Source organism: Malus sylvestris, chromosome 2 (genome assembly GCF_916048215.2).
Source record: "Malus sylvestris chromosome 2, drMalSylv7.2, whole genome shotgun sequence".
NCBI classification, from domain to species: domain Eukaryota; kingdom Viridiplantae; phylum Streptophyta; class Magnoliopsida; order Rosales; family Rosaceae; genus Malus; species Malus sylvestris.
In genome coordinates this window covers 23,177,290-23,203,555 of record NC_062261.1, presented here as the reverse complement: position 1 = coordinate 23,203,555, position 26,266 = coordinate 23,177,290, and the positions used below count along the sequence as shown (strand labels likewise).

The following is a 26,266-nucleotide window of genomic DNA, read 5'->3' as shown; positions in this document are numbered from 1 at the left end:
TGGACCTTAAAGCCCAATGGGCTTCGAACGTCAAGCCCATTGACTTAAGTTGTATGACAATTTAATGAATAAAGATTCACAAAGGCCCAAAAGCCCAAATCCCTAATGTGGCCAGCCATATGTGTTGAATTAGGGTTTTTTGGTTCTTTAGGTTATTTATAGAAGTGACTATATAAAGAACTTTATAGCCTAAAATTCATTAAGGGTTCTTTTGGAGAAAATTGGTGAGAACTTGTCTCTCATTTTCTCTCTAGGAGGCCGGCCCCCTTGGAGGGTGGATCTAGCAATCCCACTACTCCAAGGTCACTCATTCCTTCTCCAATCTCTCCTTGGTGTGGAGACTTAGAGGTTCTCAATTTTGGGAACTTGGAGAAACCTTTTCATCCATCCAAATCCAAAGATTTTAGATGCAAGGAATGAAGGCCCTCTCCTTGGGTGATTAGCCTTTACTTATGCAAAGAGGAATCTACAAAGGTATAAATCTCAACTCACTTTGTTTTGAGTTGATTCTTGGTTCACCAATCTACTAGGCTTTGAATTTCATGGGTAATGTTTTGTTTTTGAATGCATGCAAGCATGATTCCGCCTTTTAATTGTTAAATGCATGCTATAGATGTTATTCAAATGAACATGTTTTCACAAAATAATCCTTCATGGAGCACTTTGGATGGACATTTTGAAGTTCAAAAGGCTAGGAATATGCTGAAGAAATGAAGAAAATAAAGTCAAAACAAAGAAGATAAGGAATCAGCCAAAAAGAAGGAACATTATCCAAAACCTTATCCAACCTTATCTTATCCTATCCTAATCTTATCTTACCTTATCTCCAGCTGCAAAATGAGTCCTTATCCTATTCTAAATCCTTCCCATCTGAATTTAGGAGTCTTAATCCATCTAAACACATTAATTCTTTTCCTCGCTAGAATCTGATGAGAAGTGTTTTCTTTCCTTGCTAATTTGGAGTCCTAATCCTCTTCAATGACTTAAGGAAAATCTAAGGGTTAATTAGTGCTTTTCACGGTTAATCTGGGGCGTCGAGGTTCATGGTTTATTGGAAAAGCAACTGGAAATCAATTTGTATGCAAGTGTGTCATGTGTGGAGAAGAACCCTCTAGCTAGCCATTCACAATCACCAATTTCGTCCAAAGTTATTTAGAGTCTTAAATCTGTTTAGTTTTACTTTAAATTCATCAAAAATCCAATCCCCTTTACTTTGTTGTGTCAAGTTAGTTAGAAACTGTCCAATTTGTGTTTTTAAGTGTGAGTCAAGTTAAAATCAATTTTCGTCCAATTCACCTTCTAGTTTGTAGTTTGAGTCTATTTGATTGTTTTGTGCTGTTTTAAGTAGTTTGAGTCATTTTTGGGTTATAAGAGTCTAGTTTTGTGTTTTTGAGTCCAGTTTAGTGTTTTAGAGTTTAATTTGTGTAGATTAGCAGCCCTTCTAATCCCCGTCCTAAAACGATCCTTACTTTCATATACTACAATCATAGGGTTTTAATTTGTGTGTCAAGTAATTTTCACATCACAGTGATTTCTATCAAAAATTGACAAGTGTTGTGCAATTGCTTTACAAGGACTGGTGTCAACTTATCATGTTTAAGGGTCGCTGGTTTGATACAAACCCACGTTTAGTTCGGGGTGTTAAGGGAGATAATGGTTTGTTATCAGTCAACACTAACAGATGTTGGTATAACGATGACCCCTACATTTTGGCAACGATGGTGAAACAAATTTTCTATATAGATGACCCTAAGGGCAAGAAGGGATGGGAAGTAGTTGAAAAGACTGAGCACAAAGGGTTGTATGATATTTTGGATCGAGATCCTGCTGTCGATGACAATTATGTTGACGTTGCTAACCAACAATTGGAGACTTCAATGACAACTGGTGCAGATACACTATGAGATATGACTATTGTACAAGAACCGTATCAGGTAGCGGAGGTCTTGAAATCGAAATACCGATCGACTCCATTATGATTGACCCCGGGGATCTACCGCGATACAATGTACCTGAGCACGCAAACAACTATGTTGACATGCCTACAGACGAGGAGGAATGGGAGTCTGAATCTCACGATAATGATGATATTTATTCTAGTTTAGACGAGGATTAATGAAAAATTGTGATGTAAATGTAATGATATGTATGGAATGGTATTTCTTTTGTGTATACAAACAAAAGTTTCATTTAAAATTTGTAAAAAAATTATTTAATTATTTAAACCAAAAAATAAATTAAATTTACAGTTTTGTGTGACGACGTTTTATAAATGTTTGTCGTGCAAATATTTTAAAATTCATTTTTTTTTAACTAGTGGCACGGCGAAAGTTTAAACACCCTCGTCGTGCAAACATGTAAAAATTTGATTTTTTTGCCAAAATTGGGCGCGTTTTTAATTCAGCACCTTAATTAACTATCTCTTTCTCTATCTCAGACTCACTTAATCTCTCTGTCAATTCTGTTTGCTTCTCTCAAGCTCCTCTCTCCCTCTCTCGCTCGATTCTCTCAAGCTTCTCTCTCCCTCTCTCGCACTCTTTCTATCTTATACTCACTATCTCAAGCTCATTTTTCCCTCTTTCACACTCTCTCTGTTTCTTTGTCTCTCTGTCAATCTCCCTATCGCATCCGCCGTACTCCAACTCACACCCTCTCTCTACCGCCGCAACATTACTAAGTATTCCTAACTTTGACCTTACCTTTTTGGCAATCAAATTCGCATGCACAAATTCAACTTGTTACGAAGTTACAAGCTCAAGCAAGGAAGATAAGATTCGTCTCAAATCTAATCTTACAAATTCACTCTTTCACTTGATTCCTAGGGCTTGCTCTCAACAAGTATATGGGAGTGAGGTTATGTAATGGAAAGCAAAATATTCTCACACATAATTCAATTATAAACAAAAGAACTTTCTGGACAAGATCTCATGAAAGGAATCAAATACTAAGAATAGGATAACACACATACTTACTAACACCCATGAATACATCCTTAAAGATTAGCTAGGTCTTTCATAAGGTTGTAATGTAAGGTTTTTAGGATAAGGGCTATGAAATGATGGATAAGGAATAATAGAACTTGAGATATACCAAAGTGTCTTCCTTACAAAACCAGCATGTTTTCCTCTTGAATTGATCATCTTCACTTGTTCTCGACATCCAGAACCCATGGATTTAGAAATTGCATCTTCTTCTCTCTCTCTTTTTTGTTTTTTCTCTTCTTAAAACGTTTCTTTTTCCCATTTTTATTTTTTTATATTTTGCAATTCCAACCCATGTTACCTCGGTACATGCCACTTTCTTAGTTTAAAGCTCAAGCATTTTGTCCTCATCACTTTGGTATTCCCAAAGCTATAGGGAATGGCTATTATGGGGGAAAATGGGTGTAGGGTTTAGTGTGGGTGATGAAAGATATGGCTGTGTTTGGCTTCAAAATGGGTAATGTCTCACACAACAAAAGTAAGGAATTAGGCCATTTACTAGTTAAAACATGCGTAGCCTAACATCGTCTCAATGAATTTATTCATGGGTGATAATAAGCACAAGTATCCACAAAAGAGAATAACTCGTAGTTTTCAATCAAAAATGAATAATGAGATCATCTGAAATGAATTTGAAAGAAAAGTATAGGAGGAGTAGAAATAGTTTAATCCCTCTAAAAGAAGCAAATAGGCACAAAATTTCACAAAAGAGTCTCCACTATCGTTCTTCTAAGGATTGAACTAGTAACTTTTCACAAGTATTCTTAGAACTAAGAGCAGTGGTATTATATAGCAGATACAACAACTTTCAAAGCATAGCCAAAGTTACAATTGCAAGACTAAGTTAAACATGTACATTCCCATTATTTAATTTCAAATAGCTCTAATCATGACTCAAAAAGACTAAAAATTCAATACCACACACTTTGTAGCTGCTCTAAAGCAATGGGCTGTTTTAATGGATTGAAAGACATACAACTAAAAAATAAATAAAAAATTTAGTTAGTAAGCTAAACTAAAAGGAATTACAAAGTTCTTTAAGCGCAGTCCCCGACAACGGTGCCATTTTATTGAAGTTCCTTTCAAGTGCAAATATAAGGATAGTATAGCGGCACAAGTAAGGGTATCGAACCACAGGAACTGAGAAGCTGATGCGAATTTTAACTTAACACACAAATTAAACCCTCTTGTTGTCAAATTGTAGTATAAATGCAAGTAGGGATCGTTCTAAACCGGGGATTATGAGGGCATGCTAAAACCTCTAAACTGACTTTAAAACATATAAACAAAGTTAAAAACACTAAACTAGACTCAAAGAACTTAAAACAAACTCAAAGGACTCAAAACAAGCTAAAAACGATCAAATCTGCCTAAAAACACAAACTGGGCAGATTTGGACTCTAACACATTTTTGGGACACCTAAAAACGCAAATCAAAATAGATTTTGACTAATAAAACACTTTAAAGTAAAGGGGGTTTTGGTTTTGACGAATTTGAAAACAAAACAAGTAAATTAAAGAACTAATGAAATCTGCATGAATTTGAGTAAATTGAATGGATGGAAGGCTAGCTAAGAGGTTCTTCTCCACACATGACATACTTGCACATAAACCAATTTTCAGTTGTTCTTTCGATCAATCATGAAACTCAACACCCCAGGTTAATTAAGTCCGCTTAAATTAACCTTCAAGTTCTCCTTAAGTTATTGAATTGGATGGGAAAGCGCATACAACAATTCAAGGATTCTTCAAAAGTTCTTTACGTGAACAGCACAATAACGATACAATCAAAGATCATTAAGCATTATGAAAACTATAAGTATTGACGAGGCATTCGTTACTATGATGAGCATGAAACTCATGCCAAGAATTTATTTAATGCGATCGTTTATAAGCGACCTCCACTACTTGTGAATATAAGTTTGTAACTATTAGGTGAAACTCCCTTATACTCTAACATCATATTCATGCATTTCTTTAACGCGATCGTTTATAAGCGACCTCCACTACTTGTGAATATAAGTTTGTAACTATTAGGTGAAACTCCCTTATACTCTTGCATCATATTCATGCAAGCAAGCTAAGTGTGCACTCTTAATAAACATACACGAATAAGTTATCAATCAAGCAGTTAAACAAATTGAATTCACAACTTATGAAATCATAACTGAAGGTAATCAAATCATATTGCAAGCATGAACATGGTTTCGAATTCCCCCTAGCTAAGAGGGGTTTAGTTCTTCATACTCACAAAGCAAAGATAAACAAATTTAGACATTGAAAACAAAAGAATGAAAACACCTAAAAACGCTCCAACAATCCAACTTGAATTGCAAGCACGTCCAAGGGTCCTCCTTCTTCTCTTTGTTGCAGCACAAGGTGTGGTTTGATGGATGAGTGGTAAATTATGGTGGTGGATGGATATAGGTGAGTTATGGTGAAGGGTGGATGGGTGGATTGTGTTCTCCCGGCCAAGGAATGAAAGTGTAAGTGTATGGAGTTGTGAGATGTGAATGTAGTGTCTTTTGATGAATCTTTTCTCCTCCTTTGCTCTTGTTATGGTGAAGGGTGGATGTATTTATAGGCTAGGGAGAGGACTACCATCTAATTAAGGTGGTAGTGGTGTATGTTGTGGTAATGAGTGGATGTAATGGATGTAGTGGGTGAATGTTTGGTAATGAGTGGATGTAATGGGTGTAGTGGATGAATGTTTGGATGTAATGGGTGTAGTGGGTGAATGTTTGGTAATGAGTGGATGTAATGGGTGTAGTGGATGGATGTTTGGTAATGAGTAGATGTAATGGGTGTAGTGGATGGATGTTTGGTAATGAGTGGATGTAATGGGTGTAGTGGATGAGTGTTTGGTAATGAGTGGATGTAATGGGTGTAGTGGATGGATGTTTGGTAATGAGTGGATGTAATGGGTGTAGTGGGTGAGTGTTTGGTAATGAAGGAAATTTTGTGAAAAACATGTTGATTTAAGCAACATCTATATAGCATGCAATTAACAATTAAAGGCGGAAACATGCTTGTATGCACTCAAAACAAAACATTACCCATGAAATTCAAAGCCTAGTAGTTAGGTGAACCAAGACTCAACTCAAAACAAAGTGAGTTGAGAAATTTATACCTTTATTGATTCCTCTTTGCAAAAGCAAAGGATAATCACCCAAGAGATAGGGCCTTCATTCCTTGCTTCTTAGCTCCATGGATTTGGATGGAAGAATTGGTTTCTCCAAGTTCTCAAAGTTGAGAACCTCTAAGTCTCCACACCAAGGAAGGATTGATGAAGAAATGAGTGACCTAGAGGAAGTAAGATTGCTAGCTATGTTCCTCTAGGGTGGCTGGCCTCTTAGAGAGCAAAGAGTGCTTTTGTTCTCATCTTTTCTCCCAAAAGAAAACCCTAATGAAGAAAAGGCTATAAAGTCATATTTATACCTACCTTCATTGGAGTGGCAAACTTGTAATAAGTCCAAAACCCACTCCATTATCAATATGGCCGGCCATAGGGTGTTATTGGGTTGTTTGGGCCTTTGTGAATATTTAGTCATAAAGTTGTCATACAACTTAAGTCAATGGGCTTGACGTTCGAAGCCCATTGGGCCTTAAGGCCCAAAACTAACCCTAGGTCTTTTAACGAATTTTATTTGTTTGATTAATTAACATATTAATTAATCCTTGCCATAAATAATTAAACCATTTAATTATTCTTACTCATCTCCGTTGTTTCTTCAATCTTTACCTTACACGGTGTACGATCCATTAGGTTCCTTTTAGCGAGGTAGTGGGCGATTAGAACTCTTTCAAATCGATTATGAATTGAAACTTACTTTCAATTCTCCCTTTAGTGATTATACACGTTTAGGGCTTCCACAAACCATGAGTGACACCTAGCAGTATGTCATGGTTACCCAAGCTAATCAGAAGAGGTGGGGAACCTATTCAGTTTAGGATTACAATGCAATACGGTCTTTTTCTAATACAATACTCTTGACCACATTGTTTGGATTGATAGTTTATTGATGTCTACTATCCAATGTGATTCATTTACTTATATGATTACCTTGAATGTGATTTGGAATGACTTCCTAAATCTCATTCATACTCTGGCCAGAGATTCTTAATCATATCATAGAGTATTCTCCTTCAAACGGTTTGAAGGTTAGAGATCCCTTGTTGCGCATTCACTTGCCTCCATGGCTAAGTGGCTTGACTCCAACTAGGTCGTGGACACCCTCTGATGGAGTGACTTTGACATAGTCAAAGATCAAGGACTTAACCACAAGACAACTATGATGCCTCAGGTCAAATGACTAATTTGCATTATCCCAGCCATGAGTTCTCATGTGACATGAGTATGAGAACTCCTCGTTGATTGTGTTCAGTGGACTCATTCGCTATTGAGCACCTACATGCTTGTTTTGGTGTCAATCGCACCAATGACTCGAGACCAGTCACTCTCCATGAGAGAAGACACAGCACGTACTAATCTTAACGGACTGTCAATGCCCAATTGGCAATCCTATGATCAGGAACGTTTAGGATATGTATATGAAAGAGAATGGTCTCATAAATCTAACTTGTTTAAATTACATTCTCCTAATTACATATTCCTTGGACTTATCGTTTAAGCATATAACATTTATATGAGACGGCTTAAAACAATAATCTTTGCCCTTGATATTAAACTAGATTAGTTTAACATGTGAAATGTCTGTAAAGTATCATCACATGATTGGTTTTAGGGCATATTTCCAACAATCTCCCACTTGCACTAGAGCCAATCAGCTTGGTCATCAGTGATGATACCTCTTATTTAGTCATTTCAAAAATGGCTAAGTAGTAGGCCTAGACAATGGATATCTATATGTTATCCATAGAAGCAACCTTGAGAATAACGACGTCACCATTATACATGATTCTCAATCATGTGGTTCAATCTCTCATTTGAGTTCGGATCTTGATGAGACCTTGATTCCCTGGCTTGAGCTATCGCCCCATTAGTGTCGTAGTGTCGGTACACTAGAGACACTTTCTGGTTGGAACCGAATAGAGAGTTCATGAATGAACTTTCTCATCCGAACAACATTGTTGTAAGCTTCTATATGGCAATATATTTTGCATTCACAATGGAACACACTAAAGTCATTACTTTTAATGTTTCCATCCAAATATCTCTTTAGTCATAATAAAGAGATATCTGATTATCTCTTCATTCATAATGAAAAAACATCCAATGATGGATTAGATTCATAATCTAATACATTTACGCTTCCATTACGTTATTCTAATTCTTCCTCATTCTGTGAGGAATCTATCCTTTAGTATTTCTTAAATACTTAAGGACTCACTTGACATTTGCCATGGTTCTGATCCTGGGCTTGCACTAATATCGTCTTGTACCTTTCTAGGTACAACTCATATCAATGTTTTCATACAATATGAAATACATAAATCACCTTTCTGCGTATGTATAAAGGATTCTATTTACGCATTATTTCTTTGGGAGTCAAAGGGTATGTTCCCTTTGAGAAGAGCTACCTCCTAGTCTTACTAGCGTTGTTCTTCTGATTGAAGTTTATCATCATATGAGAAACTTCCTAGCATCTTTTGTCTATCATTAGGGCTTGATATAATCCAATTATATCCTGAAATCTATCATTATAGATTTACATCCCATGTTTATAGACTATGTCTCCCATATACATTCTATCGTTGTAGAATGTTTAAAGTTATAACTTTAACGAAGAAGTATTCTTTTTCATTTCCAAAATTAATATATCATATATTTGTATATATATATTCAAATTTAGGAACATGATTAACTCCCACTAATCTTTTGTAAACCTAGTAAACAAAAGATTCATTTACATCTTTATGAGAAATCAAACGATTTGATCTTTCTCTCATAAGACATTTATATAGCTCCCACTAGCTTGCTAAGATCCATGATGGATGGATCTCTACAACTTACATGTCTTGTGATTCATAGTTTTAGACATATATTATCAAGACTATCTTAATAATGGTTTCGGAAACCCATATTTTGTCCAAACATTGAATCACCATTTAGTTATAACTAGCAATCTTCGAATTAATTGAAACCAAGACTACGTCAAAGATGGTTTCTTCCAAGTCAACCAATCTCTTTAATTGTAGTCACCTTAAGCTACCAATTAGCTATAAAGGTTTCATTATTTCGGGTCAAATGGTACTTTACCATTTCCTTGAGTATATGTCGTATATGAACTTAATGTAGTCATAAGGATTTTCATTCTTATTTCTTTCGAATTAAGAGGTGTAACTTATGACATAGTCATAAAGTTCAAACCATTCAACTGAGACAGTTTATAAATCCTTATCGACTACCTTGGAGCTTGTGTCGTAGGAACTAGGTTGTTATATTTGTTGATTATCATCTTGTCTCTCAAAGAACCCATTCTTTGAGTTCTATCTCTCATTCATTTGCGTTAGGCAAATCATATTGTAGGATTACAATGAACTACCCAACAAACAACATTTGTTAGTTGGTTTATAGAAGTGATATTCAAATGTTAATTTAAGGATACCCACAAGATAATTCTTTAAAAAAATATTGCTTATTAGCACACAATCCCAAATCTTAACATGATTAAGATTTGTCTTTCTTTCCAACTATATCCTATGGACTCATGAAAATTTTGGAAGATCTTCTAATTGACAATCATATTGTCTTAGAATTATATATCCTATATATGGGCAATTGATAACATCCAACGAACTAAATCTTATTTCGAGTTCGTTCTTCTCTTAATGGAGAAATCCATTATCATATGATGCTTCTTTCCTTGATATCTTTCAAGGAAACTGTTCTAAAGTGTTACCTTTCCTTGGATCAAATATAAGGAGGTAAATACTTTAGACATCTTACTCATCAACTTACATTTCTTGAATTCTTTGAAACCTTTTGCAAAGTATTCGGACTTGTGTTTATTCAAAATAAATGATAGTCCAACCGAGAGCGATCTTCGGTGAATGTCATACAACATGAGTAGTATTATGTTGTGGACAAGTGCCACTAACATCTAAGTGAATTAACCTCAACAACTTTGTGTTTCTTTCTTCTGATGCGAAATATATAAGCACACAAATTAAACCCTCTTTTGTCAAATTGTAGTAGAGATGTAAGTAGGGATCGTTCTAGACCGGGGATTAGGAGGGATTGCTAAACACTTGGAAACTGACTTAAAAACTCAAAAACAAAGTTTAAACCACTAAACTAGACTCAAAGAATGCAAAACTAAAGGTTAAAACACTTAAACAAACCTAAAACTCAAAACAGCAACCTAATGACTCAAAACTGCCTAAAAACCACTTTCTGGGCAGTTTTGAGAACCTAACAAGAACTTGGACGAATTTGAGTGAAAACTTGAATCAAAACACTTAGAAACACAAATCAAAACACTTTCTAACTAATCTAAGACTTCAAAATAAAGGGGGATTTGTTTTGGACGAAAATTGAAAACAAAACAGAAACTTAAAACTAAACAGATTGTAAAACGTTTTTGGATGAAAAGGATGGATAAAAGGCTAGTTAGGAGGTTCTTCTCCACACATGTCACACTTGCAAACAAAACGATTTTCAGTTGTTCTTCCAATAAATTATGAATACTCAACGCCCCAAATTAACCGTGAATTGCACTAATTAACCCTCAGTTTTTCCACAAGTTATTAGGTTGGATGATTGCATACGACAACCCAAAACATTCCCTACAAGTTCCCTACATGAATTGCATAATAGAGATACAAGCACGAATCATTACGTTCTATGAAAAACATAAGCATTGACGAAGCATTTGTTACTATGAATTGCATGAAACTTATGCTAATAATTCATTCAACGCGATCGTTTTCAAGCGACCTTCACTACTTGTGATTATAAGATTGTAACTATTAGGTGAAACTCCCTCATAATCTAGCATCATATTCATGCATGAAAACTAAGCGTGCACTCTCAATCAACATACACAAATAAATTATCAATCAAATAGATGAACGAATTAAATCCACAACTTATGAAATAACAACTGAATGTAATCAAATCATATTGCAAGCATGTACATGGTTTCGAATTACCCCCCAACTAAGGGGGTTTAGTTTCTCATACTCACAACACAAAATTTATTGAATTGAAATATCGAAGACATAAGAAAGATTACACCTAAAACGCCCAAGAATTCCACTTTGAATTTCTGCACGTCAAGCTCCTCTTCTTCTTCTCCTTGCTGCGGCAGAGATGGTTAAGGGGACTTTTGGATGTGATTTTGGTTTAGGAAGGGAATTAGGATGGTATGGTGGTGCGGCAAGAGGTGTGGATGGTGTATGGAGATGGAGAATGGTGGCTGGAGTAGAGGGATGGCTGCGGCAAGGTGTATGGGTGTGGCTGGAATGGATGAAGGCTGCGGCAAGGTGTATGGGTGTGGCTGGAATGGATGAAGGCTGCGGCAAGGTGTGGGAATAGGGTTTAGACGATTTCTGATTTGTAGAATGGGAGATTTTCGGCCAAAGGAGTAAAACACACATATATAGGCACCTAAAACCCTAATGAAATCAAATTGAAACAATGGGCTAGGGTTAAGGTTTGTAAAATAAGGCTTCTAGGATGAAAAGGTGCGGCATGGGCTTAGGGTAAATAATCAGATTTTTGCATGTGAACAAGACCTAGGTGCGGCTGATTAAGTGGCTAGGGTTAGGGTTTAGGTGCGACATAGGTCCAAGAAGTAAGGATGGGTCATCCAAAAGCCCAAAGCCGAGAATAGAAACTCACGAAAATGGAAACCTCCAAGAATAGAAACTTCCAACTTTAGAAACTTTGGTTGCCAATTCCGATTTAGGAAAGATCAACCCAAAATGGAAACTTTTAGGCTTAGCTTTCCTACTTCAAGTAGGAAACCTCAAATCTTCAACTCTTCAATTCCATCCCAACCTTGTGTTCCAAGCATGTCCTTTTCAATCCAAGCTCATATTTTGCTCCAAAAGCTCCAACTTGCATCATTTCATGTAATATGTCCTTTAAACCTAAAAACACATGAAAGTAGCTTAAAAGACTACTTTAACGAAGAAAACATAACAAAGATGCATAAGAACTAGCTAACTAAGGCGCATAAATAAGCTCTTATCATCTTCCTTTCCAAAAGAATAAAGATTCGAACATTTCGCCTCTATACAATTTTAATAAGAAGGTATTGGATCCGAATCTAACGATCCAAAGCATCCATCTATGACCAACTTGTAATTTATGTTTTAGAGGTATCATAACTCAGTTGGGATTAGTCACTACCTTGCAACCTTTTGGGTTTTAAGCATCGTTATTTTCTAAACAGTTAACACTACCATATCATCTCTACTATAGAGACAATCAATTAGATTACAATAATCTAATCATTCATTAATAAAGAACAATGTTTTGTCAAACAAAACATTCATCCATCCCTTAAAGTGATGGAATTAAGTTCCTTAAAATTGGAATGTAAAGACAATCTATGGTTTTTCCAATTTCTTTGGTAGTTCATATGAGGAAGTAAGTACCATCTGCTTTCGTAGAGATCTACATTTGATTCACATTCCGAATGTGAAGTACTTTCTCTTCTCTCATTAATCTTCTACTTTTTATTAGCCACACTTTTACAACGATTGTAAAACATAGTTACTAATACGGAATCAAGCATTCAAGTAGAAGAACCAACTGTTTTGAACTTTTCAAGAACAATTTACAACACCTTCGAAAGGTGTGTTCTTGACACTTGCAAGACATTTCTTGCAAATACCCTTTCCAATGTCCATCCTTTCATAAAGAAAGTTTGTTCCCTTGGAGTTTATTTCGCTTTCTTCATTTGACTTCTCCTTTGACTACAATAGTCATGGTCCCTAAACTTCCACTATCTCTCTTGAAACTTATTTCAATTGTGTTATACACATCAAACGATTTGGAGAGTGTGTGGTTATTGTTCACTATATAGTTTACAATAAACTTAGTGAACCATTTGGATAGGGACACAAAGGTGAAGTCCTTGCCTAGTTTCCGTTTCTAGAAGTGGTTTAACACTTCAACACTCAATGATTCAAAATCATCATTAGTCCATGTTGATGGACTATTTTTTTCAACCAATCATTATGTTCTAAACATAATTACAAACTTTCAAGAGTTGTTCAAGGCAACTCTCATTTCTTCATACAACAATTTGTAAGTGAAGAATCATGGCACATAAAGTGTCCATGCCCTTATGCTTTCTTCTCAAGTTCTTTGTTCATTTAACAAAGAAACAAGCACTAGTGTTTGCATTAGCTAAGGGTTGTTCAAAGCAACTCTTATTTCTTCATACAACGATTTGTAAGTGAAGAACTATGACATTAAAAGTGTTGTCCTCTTTATAATAGACTTATGTAACATGTTGTTCCAATGATACATTATCAATAGGAAGATTGTGAGGATTAGACTACTTAGGTACATATACAATCCATTTAAGACAGTCTTTGGGATTGTGGTACCAAGTCCTGAAACTAAAGCATTTGGCTTTTCTTTGTCAAGTTTTGGATAGCGTTTGCAAATATATTGGTAAACAAATACATAACGAATATAAATTGATTGATTTTAAGCCATTTGATTCGGGTCTTTAAATCAAATAGCACCACCCACTATTTTTGGCAAATTCCATATCCCTCATCGGAATTCGAGAGTTTTGGAGGAAACTCTTAGTAGGGTATGGGAGACTCATCATTACCAAGCCCACCTCACAATGATATGATGTTGGCTAGCATCAATAATAATGAGAGAGTACACTTACTCGTTGGCATCTCTTGCAAGTACCCATCTTATTTGGCCTCTAGAGAATGAAGCCTCACAATGATATGATGTTGGCTTCATTGCATTTAGTTAAGTCATTCCCACCATGCAAGTTCGAGTAGGGGTTCAAGAACAACCTCACAATGATATGATGTTGGCTATTCTCATTGCCTACCTTCACAACATCATGTATGCATATAGAACTCCTCCTGAGTGTAAGCACGCACTTTGTACTCCCCCATGATAGGGTGAAGTCGGTGTATGAGTCACAAACGATCGGAGCCTACCACGGTGGAAGGCCACGAAAGAGTGTTCAAAGCACTCTCACGCTTATCAACTTAATAATAGTTTGGTTGAGGGTTTTAGGTCTCATCACATATAAACATACATTTTAATCTTATTAAAACAATTTGGTCCTATTACAACTATTGGTCCATGTGATTGATTTAGTAGTATATAATACTCCCACTAAGCTTGTAAAATGGTTTTTAAAGCAAGAGTATATGGTACTACTAACATAAGGTTTGCATTCATTGAGGGACTATATAGTTACCTTAGGGCCTTAGGATGACTATGAACCTTTGATTAGATCCAACACGAGTCTAGTGTTGAATCTTGGTCTAGGGATGGTGATTGATTTTAGTTACGCATTTAACCATATTAAGGCGTGTTTTTCCTATTGGGCGTTGGACCCAACTACTCCAATTTCATGCATATCAAATAAAACAAGAAAATGAGTACTTCAAAGTAAAGAAGAGCTTATGCTCTTTTACAACATTTGATCAAAACAAATTACTTTAAAGTAAAGAAGAGCTTATGCTCTTTTACAACATTTGATCATATCAAATTACAACCAAAATCTAATCTACACATTCCCATGGTTCAAACAGATTTGAGACGGCCTTTCACATAGCTCAATTATCATAGGCTTAGGTTCATAATCACCCTTTAATTAATTACCGCTTTAACTAATTAAACTTGAATGCAACATTGTCATTTGGTTTTTATATCCATAGAATTGATTTAGATGGAGCTAAATGAAATGAAAATCCAATTCTCATTTAAAGAGACAAAACCATTTTGTTCTCTACCTAATTTGGGCCGAAATGCAATAACCTCAACTTTTTGGGCTATATTGCAAAACATAAACTTTTGGGGTCACTTTGTAAAAACACAAAAGTCCACTACTTCATGTAATTACAACTAGAACCCAAAAATTTCAATAAATTCAAAAACTTCATTAAAGGAACAAAACAATTTGTCCTTTAGTGATTTTGGGCCTTTACGTAAAAACGTAAACTTTTGGGTCAAACTGCAAATACACAAAAGTATCAAAACTTTATGTAATTGCATAAAAGCCCCAAAAGTACCCTACTTGTCGGGTGGCCGGTTTTGGTGAGAGTGAAGCCACAAAAATTTTGAAATTTTTTTCAACAAAGTCATAAAGCCATGCAAGTAGAAATGGGTTGGTGGGAAACATGTGTGTAAGAAAATATATCAATTATGTACATAAATTCAAACACTCTATCAACATTTCAATCACCTTTTCAAATAAATGTCTTGTTGATAGATAATTCACACCAACCAACACAAAACAAAGACTCTATGAAATTAACTAAACTTTGAATCAAAACAACAAACTTTTTGTTATTGTTAAGAACCTCAAGAACAATGAAGAACATTCATGAAAAACCCATAAGAGCTCCATGAACATTTTCAATCAATAAAACTCAAATTTTGACTACTCAAAATGGGGTTAACATCCTAGGGTACTTAGGGGTTCCAAAAGTCATCTTAAAACACTTTTAACAAGACAAACAAGAACCCAAAAATCCACCCTTTGGATTTGGCCGAATTTCCCCAAAAACATGGCACCAAATTTTAGCTCCAAAATTCATGCTCATATGAACTACATCTACAACATTTGAGATGGCAAATGTTCTAACAAAATTTACATTCAAAAGGCAAGAATAAGGCTTGTAACAATTACAACATTCAAATCATAAACTATGAACTACAAAACCCAAAAGGATTCACCAACTACTAGACCTAGGCTCTGATACCACTTGAAGGAAATTTTGTGAAAAACATGTTCATTTGAGCAACATCTATATAGCATGCAATTAACAATTAAAGGCGGAAACATGCTTGTATGCACTCAAAACAAAACATTACCCATGAAATTCAAAGCCTAGTAGTTAGGTGAACCAAGACTCAACTCAAAACAAAGTGAGTTGAGAAATTTATACCTTTGTTGATTCCTCTTTGCATAAGCAAAGGATAATCACCCAAGAGATAGGGCCTTCATTCCTTGCTTTTTAGCTCCGTGGATTTGGATGGAAGAATTGGTTTCTCCAAGTTCTCAAAGTTGAGAACCTCTAAGTCTCCACACCAAGGAAGGATTGATGAAGAAATGAGTGACCTAGAGGAAGTAAGATTGCTAGCTATGTTCCTCTAGGGTGGCCGGCCTCTTAGAGAGCAAAGAGAGCTTTTGTTCTCATCTTTTCTCCCAAAAGAAAACCCTAATGAAGAAAAGGCTATAAAGTCATATTTATACCTACCTTCATCGGAGTGGCAAACTTGTAATAAGTCCAAAACCCACTCCATTATCAATATGGCCGGCCATAGGGTGTTATTGGGTTGTTTGGGCCTTTGTGAATATTTAGTCATTAAGTTGTCATACAACTTAAGTCAATGGGCTTGACGTTCGAAGCCCAATGGGCCTTAAGGCCCAAAACTAACCCTAGGTCTTTTAACGAATTTTATTTGTTTGATTAATTAACATATTAATTAATCCTTGCCATAAATAATTAAACCATTTAATTATTCTTACTCATCTCCGTTGTTTCTTCAATCTTTACCTTACACGGTGTACGATCCATTAGGTTCCTTTTAGCGAGGCAGTGGGCGATTATAACTCTTTCAAATCGATTGTGAATTGAAACTTACTTTCAATTCTCCCTTTAGTGATTATACACGTTTAGGGCTTCCACAAACCATGAGTGACACCTAGCAGTATGTCATGGTTACCCAAGCTAATCAGAAGAGGTGGAGAACCTATTCAGTTTAGGATTACAATGCAATACAGTCTTTCTCTAATACAATACTCTTGACCACATTGTTTGGATTGATAGTTTATTCATGTCTACTATCCAATGTGATTCATTTACTTATATGATTACCTTGAATGTGATTTGGAATGACTTCCTAAATCTCATTCATACTCTGGCCAGAGATTCTTAATCATATCATAGAGTATTCTCCTTCAAACGGTTTGAAGGTTAGAGATCCCTTGTTGCGCATTCACTTGTCTCACTGGCTAAGTGGCTTAACTCCAACTATGCCATGGACACCCTCTGATGGAGTGACTTTGACATAGTCAAAGATCAAGGACTTAACCACAAGACAACTATGATGCCTCAGGTCAAAGGACTACTTTGCATTATCCCAACCATGAGTTCTCATATGACATGAGTATGAGAACTCCTCGTTGATCGTGTTCAGTGGACTGATTCACTATTGAGCACTTACATGCTTGTCTTGGGCTCAATCACACCAATGACTCGAGACCAGTCCCTCTCCATGAGAGAAGACACAGCACGTACTGATCTTAATGGACTGTCAATGCCCAATTGGCAATCCTATGATCAGGAACGTTTAGGATATGTATACGAAAGAGAATGGTCTCATAAATCTAACTTGTTTAAATTACATTCTCCTAATTACATGTTCCTTGGACTTATCGTTTAAGCATATAACATTTATATGAGACGGCTTAAAACAATAATCTTTGCCCTTGATATTAAACTAGATTAGTTTAACATGTGAAATGTCCATAAAGTATCATCACATGATTGGTTTTAGGGCACATTTCCAACAGGTAATGAGTGGATGTAATGGGTGTAGTGGATGGATGTTTGGTAATGAGTGGATGTAATGGGTGTAGTGGGTGAGTGTTGTGGTAATGAGAGGATGTAATGGGTGTAGTGGGTTAGTGTTTGGTAATGAGTGGATGTAATGGGTGTAGTGGATGGATGTTTGGTAATTGTAGGTCAACACACTTGCACACAAACATGCTGATTTTTAGCCTTCAAATCTTCAAAAACGTCCATCCTCATGTCTCCAAGCTTGCACTATCCAATCTTGGCCCAAAAATGCTCCAAATAGCAGTTTGTTGCTAACTTTGTTATTTGAACCCACAAACACATGAAAATAGCTTAAAGTACTAAAATAACTAGAATTAAACTAAGTAAATGCCAAGAAACAAGCTAACTAAGTTGCATAAATATGCTCCTATCAAATTGCCCCACACTTAGCTTTTGCTAGTCCTCGAGCAAAACAAAAGAAACAAAACGAAACAAAACAAACAAAACACAACCTAACCTTCCAACATTTGCCTCAGGGATTTCCAATGCACATGACAAGTTAAAAATCATCATTCCTACAGATTTAGGTTATCTTCACACTTGAGCACAAACTTAATCACAGTCCCTACTCACTAGTTCACAATTAACGAATTAAAACAATGTTTTGAATGTAGTAACATGCCTTAGAGAATTTGCTCAATTCCTTACAAGATACTCTCTATTTTCACACACATTTTCTGACTACACACCCTACACTAGTTATATGTGAGAAGATTGATGTAAACATGGAAGACTAGTACTCACATATGTTATAATAAAGAAAGCAATTTCTGGAGTTAATAAGCATGTTTAGATATGATCTCATGAATAGTATGCTACTACTTAGATGCGAGAACTAGTGACACCATATGCTCATACCAATTTCGAACTCCACAAATTGAAACACACAACACTCAAGATTGAAAGTCAAGGGTTGTAACAGGGCTTGGGGGTAATGGCTAACAAAGAAATGATAGGAATAACAAACGTTCTTAAAGCGATAGCAAGCAAAGCAATGAAATAGACACTTGGAATTCACTTTAGAATGCAGAATCAACTTTTACATATAAAGGGAAGATTCATGCAACACTTAGGGCCGAATTCAATGTTTTTGGACCTTTTCTTCAACAAACGACATTTTAAAGTTCTTTTTCACAACTTTTCTTCTTTTCATTCTATTTTCCACGAATTTTTCTTTTTATTTTTCTTTCCTACCCTTGCCTTATTAAGGACTTTGGCACACACACACAATAAGAATCACTTCCCCCACACTTGTTTTCTGCAATACATTAATAAAAAGGAATTCATTTTGAGTCATGCTTTACTATGCTTCAAGAACAAGGGTATGGATGGTTCTAATCTAGGCTAGGTGAAGACAGTGTGGGTTAACAAAGAACATAGGCTACACAAGGCCCAACGGGGTTAAACTTAAACATATAATGAAGTAGGATACACGGCAGTTTGGCTTTGGTGGTGGTCACTGCACAACTTCATCTTGAATATGTGTTATGCAAATCAATAGCATGCTTTGAATGAAATGGGCATGAGTTCTAGCATATGGAGCTAAATGATGAAACGCCTTCTAAGTAGTAACCAAGCAAAGAATAATGAGATCATGCAACGACTTTAGAAAACAAGAATGCATAGATTATTAACTCTCCAAATAAACATTTTAGGCTTAAGTCTCACAAGGTTGTAGCGTTAATTTGAGTTCCTTCCTTCAAGCATGTTACAAAACTGATTTTTCTTTTATGATTGCATGTGAATTCATAAATTTAAACCACAACCAATCATACACCAAAGAGTAAATCAAATTTTCATCCATGTTTATAACTCTCTTTAACAGTCATGTAATTAAAAACCAAATCCTCATCATTGTGTTGGAAGGTACCCTAAGACACAAACAAACACATAAAAACAACTCTTTTTGGGTTTTTCAAAACAATTTTCAAATGTTTATGAGATTTTCGGATTTTTATGTCAAAACACACTAAAACACTCCAAAACAGCTTAAAAACACTTAAAAACATCAAGGAACAACACTTAGAAGTAATGGATGATAAACTCCCAAGAATTTCATGCAAAACAACTTGGTTACCCCCCACACTTAAATCAAACATTGCCCTCAATGTTTCAAGCATAAACTCACACAAAAAAAAAAAAAAAAAAAAAACAAGCAAACAAACAAACAAAGAATAAACATGACAAGTATGGCAAAGTAAAAACCAGACAGAGTAGAGTTTAAGAACACAAATCTGGTTTTGGAGATAGATGATCTTGTTGTCTTTCCACAGCTTTGATCTCGAACTGGTTTGGAATTCTGAGCGAGGAATATGAGAGTTCCTTGGTTTCAAATCAGATTCCTTCTGCTGGGTTGATTTGATTGTGCAGTCTGCATTCTTCTCTGCTTGTTTCTTCTGCCCGGCAGGCAGGCACGAGGTAAAGGTGTTGGTCTGTTTCCTTCTTCAATCTTTACAAGTGCCCACCTCTTGCTTTGTTTCTCCTTGTCCCTAGCTGAGGATGAATTGGCAAATTGTCTCCACATGCTTCGAGGTATCATTTTCACTTCCCTTATCTGTTCCCCAGGCAGATGTGGTAGACGAAGAGGAAGCATAAGATGATGAATATGAGTACTCGAGAGCAAGGTTAGGTAAGCAATCAGGATGGGGTTCCAGGCAATCGGTTCCAGATCTGAAGATTGATACCAAGTGCTGGTTGATTGCTCTATTTCTCCTTGTCCCAAAACAATGACAAGGAGAAGAACAGGGAGAAAGCATGATATGAGATACTCTTGCTTTCAACCTTCACGATATGAAATACTTTTTCTTTCGATGGGTTGTTTGCAGAGGTACCCCAAGGAATAAGGAACACTGAGTGACTCGAGAAGGTTTGTTGGAAAGGCATTCTCGGAGAAGAAAATGGTTATGTATGTTTTCCTTGCAATGGAGGGTGAAGGGTGACATTTATAGGAATTAATAACCGGTACTATTCTTTCACTCTTGTCAGCAATCGTTGGATGATTTAATAGTAAACTTCACGTGCTTTCTACTTCACAAGAGATCTTCGATAGATTGCCCGTAATTTTCGCAAGGCTGAGTGTGCATGTGACAGGCTCTGACACGTCTGGAAAAGCAAGTGCCTCTTCGATATCTGGAATCGACGCTTCGACAAACTACCCGTGATTTTTGCAAAGCTGACTCTGCATGTGACAGATGCTGACACGTCTGGAAAAGCAGATGCCTCTCTGATATCTGGAATTGGCGCTTCGACAAACTGCCTGTGATTTCCACAAAGCTGACTCTGCATGTGACAGATGCTGAGACGTTTGGAACAGCAGATGCCTCTCCGATATCTGGAATTGGCGCTTCGACAAACTGCCCGTGATTTTCGCAAAGCTGACCTACATGTGACAGATGCTGACACGTCTAGAAAAGTAGATGCCTCTCCGATATCTGAGCTTGCCTCTTCAATCTTTGAAATCCCGTCGAGTGCAGGGGTTGCATGTGACAAGTGAGGATAAATCTGGAAAAGAAGATTGGTTGTGGTTTCTGAGCAAGCCCAGCTTTTGAGAAAGCTAGCGCCTCTTCGATTTTTGAGTTGGCCTCTTCGATTTCTACGCTTGCCTCTTCAATCTCTGAAATCCCGTCGAGTGCTGATTTTATAGAGGTACGCAGGACGTTCAAAGCACACTTGAATTTCTACCTGTAGAAACTCCCTTCTTACACTTCTACAATCTTGACTTGTCCGACCTCTTCTGTCTTTAACACCTCTGAAAATGTCTGGCCCCTCCGACCGTCATTTTCACTTGAACCTTGGTGAAGAGGTAGTCCTGCCTTCTCCAGATAACATATGGCGCCTATCCTTCATATCCCCTACTGGTCCCCTTACCGTTGGGGATTCGGTGATGAAGAATGATATGACAGCTACGGTGGTGGCTAGGAACCTTGTCACTCTTAAAGATAACAGACTACTTGCCAAACGGTCTGATGAGTTGGCTGTTAAAGATTCTCTGGCTCTCAGTGTGCAGTGTGCAGGTTCTGTGTCTAATATGACCCAACGCCTATTTGCTCGAACCCGTCAAGTTGAATCATTGGCGGCTGAAGTGATGAGTCTCAAACAGGAGATTAGAGGGCTCAAGCATGAGAATAAACAGTTGCACAGGCTCGCACATAACTATGCTACAAACATGAAGAGGAAGATTGACCAGATGCAGGAATCTGATGGTCAGATTTTACTTGATCATCAGAGGTTTGTGGGTTTGTTCCAACAACATTTGCCTTTGTCTTCTGGGGCTGTACCACGTAATGAAGCTCCAAATGATCAACCTCCGATGCTTCCTCCTTCTAGGGCTCCGCCGACTACTGAGACTTTTCCGAAGCAGCCTTTATGAAGGTTCCCTCTTGTAGCTTTTTTCTGCTTAATGTTCCTTTTTTTTTTTTATGAAAATGAATGTAAAAATACCTTGCATAACTGTCAGTGTTTTAAAAATAAACCCACACCAAAAACAATTAAACAATCAACAAATACAAATGACAATCATGGCAAAATAAAACTACAGAAAAGGGAAGGTTTTTAGGAATGCAAAACCAATCGTGGAGCAATTCAAAAATCTTCCTTATTTGAATACATGGGTTGCCTCCCAAGAAGCGCTTGCTTTAACATCTTCGAGCCGGACGAAACTTCCTTCTAAACTTGGATAGGGCCCATAACATGGAATTGATCCTTGAATAGACGGTGATACTTGACGTGATCCGGCAGTGGTTTAAATTCTAGTGTAGATGCCTGAATCATCAAAATCAGCAAGTTAGTATATAATAAAATCGAAGTTGGAGAAGATGGCTTACTTGCTTGCTCCAACACAAACTCAATTACGAACACCACATCTTTGAAGGTTGCAAGGATATGGAACTTGGCCAGATTTGGTGTTTTAAGAGTTATGACTTGTCCCGTGTCATAAAATCCAATTTCTTTGGGAATTTTCGTCTCAAGTGTATCTTCTTTGATGAATTCTAGACATTCCCCATCCACTTCTTGCTCTTGATTCGTTGGAAAGGTTTCGAAGATGCCTTTCTCACCCTCTTCTTCCTTGGATTGCATGATCCTGCAAGGAATAAGGACATTTGGTGAAATGGGGTCAGGACAAATGAATTTAGGCTTACCTTGGTTGTAGTGGACGACATAGAAGGCATATGGGGCTGCAGCAAGGGTGGTTCTTCCCTTGCCGTGGCCTTGTTATTCTCCTTTTCTTCGAGCAGCAGCTATTCATCCATGTTTTGGCTTGGTTTGGATATCTTGGGTTCACCTCCAACCTCCATAGCACTTCCCAAAGTGATAGCATCATGGATTTCAAAATCTTCCTTCAAATTTTCAATAGTTGAGTTGGAGAGTTCACTTTGCTCTTGAATTTGTGCCATGAACTCCATAATCTGCCCAATTTGCTTTTCCAATTCTCCCATCTTCTTGGCTTGATTTTGCATCTCTTTGTTTCCATTTTCTACTTCCTGGTTCAAAGAGGTGAGTAACTTATTAAACATATCATTATCCAAAGACGTACCTGAATTGAATTGGGCAGATTGTTGTGGTGGCTGTGATGGTTCATATGGCCAGTGATAAAACTCATCTGATGGCGGCAAATATTCTTGTTATGAGCCCTGCGTCAACGAGGTTAGTACATCAAGAATTTCATCATAACTCATAGGCATACTTGAATTTGATTGGAATTGTTGTGGAGGAGGTTATGGTGGCTGCATAGGTCTTGAATAGAATTCCTATTCTTGCTGTCAATATCCATCTTGTTGGAATTGTTGAGGTTCTCCCCACATGTAATCTGAATAATCTCTCTAATCTGAATTGTAAGCGTTGGAAAACCAGTTGTCCCATGAGTGGCTATGGCCTTGATAACCCCAAACATCTTCATTCGCAGCAAATTGAGAACATTGATGAGTTGGATATCCTTGCCCATAGGACACACCATATGTAGGGACACTTTGCATTGTGGTCCTTTCAGGATATTGTGACAATTGAGAAGTAAGTTTCGCCAATTGAGCTTGAATGGTAGCAAAATTCATGTCTTACTTCTCTAGTACCTGAAATCAAGGAAACAAAACTAAATCAAATATCAAAAGTAAAACAAACAAAAAAAAAAAAAAAAACACAAACAGAAACAAAGTTAGTAACTAAAAACAAAAGACACGAAAATATACAAAAAGAAATAACAAGGGATTAGCAAAGTTGCTAATCCCCGGCAACGGCGCCAAAAATTTAATGCGAATTTTAACTTAACACACAAATTAAACCCTCTTGTTGTCAAATTGTAGTATAAATGCAAGTAGGGATCGTTCTAAACTGGGGATTAGGAGGGCTTGCTAAAACCTCTAAACTGACTTAAAAACATATAAACAAAGTTAAAAACACTAAACTAGACTCAAAGAACTTAAAACAAACTAAAAGGACTCAAAACAAGCTAAAAATGCTCAAATCTGCCTAAAAACACAAACTGGGCAGATTTGGACTCTAACACATTTTTGGGACACCTAAAAACGCAAATCAAAAAAGATTTTGACTAATTAAACACTTTGAAGTAAAGGGGGTTTTGGTTATGACGAATTTGAAAACAAAACAAGTAAATTAAAGAACTAATGAAATCTGCATGAATTTGAGTAAATTGAATGGATGGAAGGCTAGCTAGGAGGTTCTTCTCCACACATGACATACTTGCACATAAACCAATTTTCAGTTGTTCTTTTGATCAATCATGAAACTCAAAACCCCAGGTTAATTAAGTCCGCTTAAATTAACCTTCAAGTTCTCCTTAAGTTATTGAATTGGATGGGAAAGCGCATACAACAATTCAAGCATTCTTCAAAAGTTCTTTACGTGAACAGCACAATAAAGATACAATCAAAGATCATTAAGCATTATGAAAACTATAAGTATTGACGAGGCATTCCTTACTATGATGAGCATGAAACTCCTGCCAAGAATTTATTTAACGCGATTGTTTATAAGCGACCTCCACTACTTATGAATATAAGTTTGTAACTATTAGGTGAAACTCCCTTATACTCTAGCATCATATTCATGCATTTATTTAACGCGATCGTTTATAAGCGACCTCCACTACTTGTGAATATAAGTTTGTAACTATTAGGTGAAACTCCCTTATACTCTAGCATCATATTCATGCATACAAACTAAGTGTGCACTCTTAATAAACACACATGAATAAGTTATCAATCAAGCAGTTAAACAAATTGAATTCACAACTTATGAAATCACAACTGAAGGTAATCAAATCATATTGCAAGCATGAACATGGTTTCGAATTCCACCCTAGCTAAGGGGGGTTTAGTTCCTCATACTCACAAAGCAAAGATAAACAAATTTAGACATTGAAAACAAAAGAATGAAAACACCTAAAAACGCTCCAACAATCCAACTTGAATGGCAAGCACATCCAAAGGTCCTTCTTCTTCTCTTTGTTGCGGCACAAGGTGTGGTTTGATGGATGAGTGGTAAATTATGGTGGTGGATGGATATAGGTGAGTTATGGTGAAGGGTGGATGGGTGGATTGTGTTCTCCCGGCCAAGGAATGAAAGTGTAAGTGTATGGAGTTGTGAGATGAGAATGTAGTGTCATTTGATGGATCTTTTCTCCTTCTTTGCTCTTGTTATGGTGAAGGGTGGATGTATTTATAGGCTTGGGAGAGGACTACCATCTAATTAAGGTGGTAGTGGTGTATGTTTTGGTAATGAGTGGATGTAATGGGTGTAGTGGGTGAATGTTTGGTAATGAGTGGATATAATGGGTGTAGTGGGTGAATGTTTGGTAATGAGTGGATGTAATGGGTGTAGTGGATGGATGTTTGGTAATGAGTAGATGTAATGGGTGTAGTGGATGGATATTTGGTAATGAGTGGATGTAATGGGTGTAGTGGGTGAGTGCTTGGTAATGAGTGGATGTAATGGGTGTAGTGGATGGATGTATGGTAATGAGTGGATGTAATGGGTGTAGTGGGTGAGTGTATGTAATGGGTGTAGTGGGTGAGTGTTTGGTAATGAATGGATGTAATGGGTGTAGTGGATGGATGTTTGGTAATGAGTGGATGTAATGGGTGTAGTGGGTGAGTGTGTGGTAATGAGTGGATGTAATGGGTGTAGTGGGTGAGTGTTTGGTAATGAGTGGATGTAATGGGTTTAATGGATGGATGTTTGGTAATTGTAGGTCAACACACTTGCACACAAACATGCTGATTTCTAGCCTTAAAATCTTCAAAAACGTCCATCCTCATGTCTCCGTGCTTGCACTATCGAATCTTGGCCCAAAAATGCTCCAAAATGCTCCGAATAGCACTTTGTTGCTAATTTTGTTATTTGAACCTACAAACACATGAAAATAGCTTAAAGTACTAAAATAACTAGAATTAAACTAAGCAAATGCCAATAAACAAGCTAACTAAGTTGCATAAATATGCTCCTATCAGAAGCAACTTAGTAAAACCTTTTACTCTTACAAATTAGCATTAGTTAAAGACTCCTATGACTTAAAATGGGGGGTT

The 26,266-nt window shown here is 36.7% G+C and overlaps 1 long non-coding RNA gene across 1 annotated transcript; it reads left to right on the top strand.

Annotated features, from left to right (window-relative positions):
• The first annotated feature begins 5,832 nt into the window (after positions 1-5,832).
• LOC126613833 (uncharacterized) lies at positions 5,833-25,872 on the top strand. The gene is made up of 3 exons (XR_007620201.1): positions 5,833-5,845; positions 17,684-17,817; positions 25,837-25,872. It is a non-coding gene; the product is annotated as an uncharacterized LOC126613833 (long non-coding RNA).
• Positions 25,873-26,266: the final 394 nt, after the last annotated feature.